General features: G+C 32.7%; 1 pseudogene; it reads left to right on the top strand.

Annotated features, from left to right (window-relative positions):
* The first annotated feature begins 1,270 nt into the window (after positions 1 to 1,270).
* LOC126699557 (8-hydroxygeraniol oxidoreductase-like) lies at positions 1,271 to 8,359 on the top strand (annotated as a pseudogene).
* The last annotated feature ends 195 nt before the right edge of the window (positions 8,360 to 8,554 follow it).

Below are 8,554 nucleotides of genomic sequence, written 5' to 3'. Positions count from 1 at the left end.
TTTTTTTAGTAAAGGTTAATAATTTACATTTATTATAATTTAGAAATATATTTTTTTATTTTTTAAACAAATAAAATGAAAAACTTTAGAGATAAGCAATAACTGTAATTTTTTTTTTTTATCGAAAAAAAAATCATAAATTTTAAGACTTCTGTTTTTGAATTTAAAATAAAATTTGTTATTTAAACCCATCTTGAGTCGTGACCAAACAGCAGAATGATCTTTTCATGCCTTCTAGTTTCCGACAATCAACTAATGTTAATCAATGTTTACAGTACTCCTGTACGTAATCCCACATTACACATGCCACCAACCTTCATGTACGTGATAAATTCAAATCTTTTGTATCACCCTCTCCACTTCAATCTATGTCCCACCAGTAGATAGTAGTATTGAATTTGAATGTACCTACTGAGCATACTATTAGGTATGTTATTTTACATGATTTCCCATCCTTTTTCCATTCTTTTTAAGGAAAAAAAATATATATTGAACACACAAGACGTTCAATTATGACTTCAGCTTATCCATTACACACTCAAGCTCTGTTTGGGTAAGCTGCGTCCATGTCCAGTGCGTCTACATCTACGTTTTCGGCCTTTTTTTTATTTTTATTTTTATTTTTTTTTAGTCCAGCGTCTGATGGCTGATACACTGTTCATGTCTTCTGAACAGTGCATCAAGACAAATGCACAGTAAATTTATTAATAAACTCATGAACAGTACATCAAGGTAAATGCATAATAAATTCATTAATGAACAGTAATCAAAAAATATTTTTTTTATTATTTTCAGTTTTCAACAAAATAAACGATACTTAAATGCGTAGTATTGTATCACCCTCTCTTTTCCAATTTATGTCCCACCAGTAGTATTGAATGTACCTACTGAGCATACTATTAGCTAGGTATGTTATTATTACATGTAGAATCATGTGCAACAAAATGACCAATAATACTAGTGATGGAAAATGCTAGGAAGATAAAGGCCTCGGTAGAGCATTTTAAACACATGTTTTTAGTTTTTAAATAACATTACACGTATTTTCACACTTTTTCACCTACATATATTTCAAAAAAATACAAACAACATTACTTAAACTCCTCTACCAAATGGACCCAAAAAGTCCCACAACTTTTGTTACTCATTTTGTTGCACAAGATTTTTCATGTAAACACATGACGAATTGTAATAAAAGTTGTAGAATTTATTGTGTCCTTAGCATTTCTCTCTACAAGTGAAACACAAACAATTATATAGTTAGTTGTGTATCACTATCACACTTACACATGCAATTATGACAAAGTTTGCATATTTATTTGTGGTACCAGCTTCTCATCTACCCCGCAACACACACACACACACAGCTCTCAACTCAAATTGAACTGCATTGATTAGCTTGGATAGCTCTGGCAATGTCGAAGAGGGACTTACTAAGCATTACATGCAAAGGTATGCCTGAATTTAACCTTTACATAAGAGTTTCTTTTTAGACAAATAAACATCGATCGATTCATTTCCTATACGTATATGGCTTAGTAAGAACATCCGATATCAGAAGATGCAGTACGTACCCAACGTTTCAGTCATTTAGCCAACAAGGGAACCACTCCTCCTGCCCCCAACCTTACTCTTGTTATTTGATTCCTTTTCATAGATAAATTCCTTTATATGTTTGTTGTAGATTTATGTTATTACCTTCGGAAAAAATCTTAATCCCCTCAATATCTATGTGTGAATTAAAATTAATGACTATCAACTAATAGCAATATTATGAAACAAAAAAATTCTAGAAAGTACCACGTAAATACAACTACACAAAAACACTAAATTTTACATGAAAAAATCTCTAATGTAGAGAGAAAAATTATGGGACAGCTCCGAAAAATATCCACTATAAAATAGAAATTACAACTATTAAGTTTATGCTAAACTTGAGTTCACAATAAATTAGATATACAACAAATATATCTCAAAGAGTAAATATAATCTCACCACAAAGTCAGTAGCAAAATCTTTCTCTAAATACTCTAACTCTCTATGGTTATAGAACTCAAAAACTCCATGAAAACTCCATCAATTTATCTTCCTTGTATGTAACTTGAGCAAAAAAAAATGCCTCTTTTTTTTTTCACTCTCTCACACTCTCACTATGCTTCTCTCTATCTCTTCACACGGACTGCACCTTAAATGGCTAAAAGTCCCTTTGTGTTTTTCGCTCACTCTATGGAACTCACACTCTCTGCTTCAGCCCTTACTCAGTGTGTTTCTCTCTCAATCACACTCATGGCCGAATGGCCTTCCTTTTCTCTTTAGCGTGTCTCACACACTTGCTCAGCTTTGCACTAAACCAAAAGCTGACTTTGGAAACTTGAGGAAGCAAGATCATTAATGAGCTTTGACAAGGCATGTGGGCTGGACCCACACGGTGCTTTGCACCCAATAATTACTTAACTTTTTTTTATATTTTATGTAATAATATGTTTTTTTTTATTGAAAATTTTTGTAAATTAAATAAAAGTAATAAATTAAATTTTAATTTTTCTAAAAAATAAATTAAAACTTATAATTCTAAAAGTAATAAAATTAAATTCGGAAATTTAAAAAAAGTAATATGCAAAACTTCAGGTTTAATTTGTTACACTTTGAATTATAAGATTTAAAACGTTTTTTTTTTCTTTTGGTATTTATAAATTTATCTCTCTTGATCTCTAATTTGTTCAAAAATGGGGTGTGAATGTGTGATATATAGCGGTAGCGGCGGTGTGTTGGGGAAATGGGGAACCGGTGAAGGTGGAAGAGATACAAGTAGAGCCACCAAAATCATCTGAAGTTCGCGTCAAGATCCTATGTGCTAGTGTGTGTCACACAGACATCATATTCATCAAAGGGTTCCCAATTGTTAGTATTCAATTCCTTCACAACTGTTATTATTTACATTTACTTTCAACTCGTTTTCTTTTGGCTGAAGGGTATGATATCATTTGTTGATCTACAGCCTCTTTTCCCTCGGGTTCTAGGACACGAAGGTGTTGGGTAAGCTCTCAATTAACCAATAACAACACTTAAACTGAAGACACAAACGTTTTATATATGAGTATTTTAAAGATTAATATACATTTTACTATAATAATAATAATAATAAATTTACAAAGTGTGCTGGATTTCTAACGTGGAAAAAAATATATTTACTATGGAATCGACATTGCATCGATTTAACATTTTTTTTTTTTAAAAAAAATCAAAGAAGCACAGATTGATGTTATAATAACTGGTCTTGTAAACATATTGATATAAATATAGATTAAAATATGGAAAATTTTATTGCATACTCACAGTCTTCATACTTGCTATTGTACACTTAATACACACTCTTTTTTGAAATTATATTTTAAAAAAGTGATTTCACTCCATGCAGCAGTATGTATATAAAGAGTGTGTAACTATCATTACTAATTAAAATATGCAATTGCAGTGTTGTAGAGAGTGTTGGCGAGGAAGTAACAGATCTAAAAGAAGGAGATCTTGTGATTCCAACATCACTAGGGGAGTGTGAAGACTGAGAATTGTTTGTCAGGAAAGACCAATTTATGCCTCAAATACCCTGTACCCTCAAGTGGTCTTATGCCTGATGAAACTTCAAGGATGTCTATTAGAGGCCAGAGGTTGTATCACGCTTTTACTTGCTCTACATGGTCCGAGTACATGGTTGTTGACACTAATTACGTTGTCAAGCTTGATCCAACTATATCTCTTCCACATGCTAGCTTCCTCTCATGTGGATTTTCTACTGGATCAGGGGCTGCATGGAAGGATGCTAAGGTTGAAAGCGGATCAACTGTGGCTGTTCTTGGTCTTGGTGCTGTGGGCTTAGGGGTATGTATATATGTGTTCTCTCTCATAATTTTTCACTGACAGTGTAGTATTTTGATTGGTGCATTATAAAAAAAATATATATTAATATTGTGATGGTTCAAAACCGACACTAGAAAGTTCCGGCATAGAAAGCGCCAGTATAACTCAATTACTGGACCTATGCCGGCAGTTTAGAGACCTATAACGGCATTTTTGAAGCGCCAGTATAAACACCTTTTTTTTTGTAGTGATTATTGAGGGGTTAAAAGCGATGTTATTCAATCACCAACTTGTTAGATAGTGAAGAAAGTAGTGTCTCTATCATCATTCATTTTTGTTTTTGTAGTAAGTTAATGATTATGTCTGGTCGAGTTTCAATACGTCCCCTACAGGAACGAAAAAGTATATCCTATAACGGGTATATAAGATATCTCTCTCACAGTAAATAGGCCTCATTGATTTGTAAAACTCACCTACTACGAGAGAGATGCTACATATAGCCACTACATGGTATATTTTCATCACTGGAATATTGTAACAAAAACTAGAAAAACAAACCACCACAAACATATACATATAAGGATAAGAAATTCACTCAAGCCTCATAGACACAGACACTAATTAAATAGATTAAGAAAGCTGCGGATGGTTTATGGGTGATGGAAAAAAATGCCCCATGATCCTTGGGGGAAAAAGAGTTAAAATAGGGTTCGAGTTTGGTACGTCAAATCAAGGTGAAAGTGAAAACACAAAGGACACTCAGGACATCAAAAGAAAGTGAATCCACATATGACAAGTGAAAGAGTAATGATGATTCACATTTCATTTGTCAATTCTGTTAAGTTATGGTTTTTCACATAACATTTATGTTGGCTTTAAAGTGTTATAATTGCTTAATTTATTTCTTTGTATTTTGTGGGATTTACTTGTAATGAGTTTAGTATTAAGTTGGTGAAAATTGCTAAAGACAATGAAGTTCGCAACTTGCTCGTGACTGACTCGCGAGTGGATGACCCACGAAATGTCATATGAAAAGCAAATGTTGGAAGCTAAAGAGTCAAGTGACAGGCTGTATTTCGTGAGTCACTTTGCAACTTGGCTAACCCCCAAGTGACCTGTGAAACTTTATGCCTGGATAATTTTAAGCATTACTCTTATACCCTTTACTCATATTATATATACCCTCTTTACTCACAAGATTGAAGGAGGCTATTCAGAAGGAAATCCTAGAAAGCTTTTTACAACATATCCACCTTATTAGAGAGAGCTACACATCTTCAAGAGAGAAATCCTTATAGTCTCTTCTCCTCCCCTCTCCTATTGTTATACCTTGAGAGGAGATTTGTACCCAAACACAACTCACACATATACAGAGTGTAGAGAGTGTTTTGGAGCTTGGGAAGTATTGGGTATTTGCCAAAATAAGCCGATGAGGTTTGGTAGATGCAATCGGACGGTATTGTGGGATCCGAGAAGTTAGTGAAGACAAGACTCCAAAAATTTTGTTGGTAGTTGGAAATTAGAGGGCTCAAGTACTTCGGGTAAATTAGACTTTGAGGGTCTTTTTGGTATCCTTGTACTCCAACTTATTCACTAGTGGATCATTTCGGCTTAAAGGCTCGCGGAGAGGTTTTTTGCTGAGTATTTCGGTTTCCTCTTCGATAATACGTCTCGATGTTATCTTGTATTTACATCTCTCTTCCCTTACTCTTTTAAGCTTTATATTTATTGTTGCTTGCTTGTTATGGCTTAGAGAGTTGTTTTGGTTCCGCACTTAGATAAATTAGAGTAAAAGCAATTAAGGCGTGTTTTTAAAATAAGGGGTTTAAACAAGCTATAGTCTGTTTGAGCTTTCAACTTTATCCAAGCAATTGGACCCATAACAACACAAAGGGAAGGTTGGTTCAGTGTCAAACCGTCCGTATAGAGCTTCAACTCCATCAAAGTGTCTTAATAATTACATTCACACTGTTGAAGAAAAATGTGTTAGACTTAAAATTTGTTCTAGCATATTTATGTGATATAATAAATCTACGTGTAGAGAGGAAAACATTACGAAGGGTGACATAAGGTTGTTACTCTATAACTCATGTCCTAAAGGCCAAAGGGACAGGATGATTTTGGATAATTAGTCTTTCAAATTCAAAGCAAATAATTCAAATTGGGCCATGTTAATGGATGTCCTAAAGAGAATTATTAATAATCATATTATGAAAGTTTTAATATTATTTTTATGAAAAATATAAAAAACTGATAGAAAAATTAATTACTTTTATTTCCCATAAAATGTTTCTAAAAATAGTTTTTAGACTAATACCCTTAGGCATTTGCTAACATTTCCGAAGGGAAAAAAGAAAGTCATAACATTGTCTGATTTTTTGTAGTACAAACTATAGAGAGATATGACTTTATCATGTGCACTTCTAACATAATATATACACACATATATATATATATATATATATGTCCCATAGTTTTCCGATTCCCTTTTTAACTTTGCAACGTATATAAGGAGTAGACTTGTATAAACAATTCTTTTATTTTTCTGAACATAAACTTGCATAACTTGATCTATTCTTGATGAGATTGTTTAACTAGTTGGACTCTCTCTCTGCTTCCTTTTATTTTTATTTTTTTTATGGTTGTACCTTGTTGAAGTTTTATCAGTGCATGCAGTTCAGTTTACCTACCAGAAAGAGAAAAAAGAAAAAAAAAAATCTCTATTTTTATTTTCTTTTAATATTTGAATGGTGAATGAAGGAAGTTTAAAATTATGTCCTTGTAAATTGCAGGCCATACAGGGGGCGAGAGTGCAAGGGGCAGCAAAGATAATTGGCATTGACACAAATGAGAGGAAAAAAACAAAGGGAACAGCTTTTGGAATGACTGATTTTATAAACCCTAATGATAATAACAAATCTATTTCCCAGCTAATCAAAGAGTTAACAGGTGGATTGGGTGTGGATTATTGCTTTGAGTGCACTGGGGTTCCTCCCTTGATCAATGAAGCCCTCCAAGCCACAAAAATGGTACGTCTCTAAATTCAAATTTACAAGTTCTTTTATATTCATATAACAATGGTATAGCGTTACAAGTTTACAACACATTACACCGAACCAATACAGCAGATGGTCTAGTGACCAGGCTTTGTGCCAACTGGGTTTGAGTCGCCTGATTCTCGTTAGTGAACGCGTTAGTGTCTATCTTTCTTCATGTTGTCTTGGACACGTAGGGGTTACAACCCTCTCTTTCTACACTTTTTTATATTTTTTAAAAAAAGAAAATTACACCTATATACATTAATTGCCGAAACTATTTTTTTTTTAAATGTTAGAAATACAAATTATTTCACGATATTTTTTACAAACGGTTGATGTACACGTGCGATAAGTGATTATTGATAAGTAAAAAAAAAGTATTTGTGATGGACTCAAATGAGAATCAGTAAAAATTAATCACATCAATAATTTGTAAAAATATTATAATATAGTTTATGTGTGTAGTAATTTTTTTTTTTTTTTATAAACATGTTTGTCTGTTGTGCATGCATGGTGATCAGGGAAAAGGACAAACATTAGTAATCGGGGCAGGAAATGATCAGGCTATCCAGGTCAATTTCATTTCCCTCTTGTTTGGTGGAACTTTGAAGGGTAGCATTCTTGGAGGGCTCAAATTCAAAACTGACCTTCCTTTTATAATAGACAAATGCAAAAATAAGGTGAATTTTAATTACATTGCTTACTAATAAATGTGCCTGCTTCGTGTTATACGTACATAGAACTTATTATCTGCTTATCAAAAATAAATACATAGAACTTATTATCTTGGCTCAAAAAGCATCAACTTCTAATATAATGTATATTTCTAATTCTTTATAATATTTAGCAGCAGTTCTACTATTTGCTAGTACTACTTTTAAGTGATAGGGGAGTAAGAGTAGTGCAAATTAGTAGTATCTATACCTTTAACATTTTTCCACTCCTTTTTATTTCCTTTCCCATGTATTTTTTTTCCCCTCCCCTTGGTTAGGGATAACACTGATATTATGCTTTCATTTTTTAGATGGAAAACTTGAGAGCTTCCAATTATATTGTGTAAAATATGTTTTATAATAACTAATATTTACTAATCATGTCAAATTTAGGGAACTTTTGAAATGCTGATTTACTCTTCTTCTTTTTTTCACAGGAAATCCAACTTGATGAACTTTTGACTCATGAAGTTTTATTGGAAGATATAGATAAAGCATTTGAGAACTTGAAGCAACCTGATTGTGTGAAGGTTCTTATCAAGTTTTAATTGATCCTACTACGAGCTATAACAAGATGCATGTTGCTTAAAAAATAAACTTTTGTGTTTTTTTGCATGTACTAAAGATACATTTGAGACGATGTGAACATGCTTTTTCTTTTTTCTAAAAATTCCTCCCTTATTAATTCACTTGTATAAGCACTATAAATTGAAAAAAAGGGCGGATAAGTTAAGTAACGTTTTTGTTTTTGTTTTTTAAATTGTTAATTGGCACCACGCAAATTAGAAAAGCATATGATTTCTTATCATAAGTAATCTTCTTGGGATACTCAAATGGTCGGCCTCCAATCATAATCAGCTGTCCGACCATAATATTTTATAGGAAAATATCCAGAACATTTTTTTGAGTCCTCAAACTGAATTTTCTTCTTGGTTGAAAAGGGGAATT

Source organism: Quercus robur, chromosome 9 (assembly GCF_932294415.1).
Source record: "Quercus robur chromosome 9, dhQueRobu3.1, whole genome shotgun sequence".
In the NCBI taxonomy this organism is placed as follows: domain Eukaryota; kingdom Viridiplantae; phylum Streptophyta; class Magnoliopsida; order Fagales; family Fagaceae; genus Quercus; species Quercus robur.
Note: the sequence above shows the minus strand (reverse complement) of the source record. Positions and strands in the feature narration are given on the sequence as shown.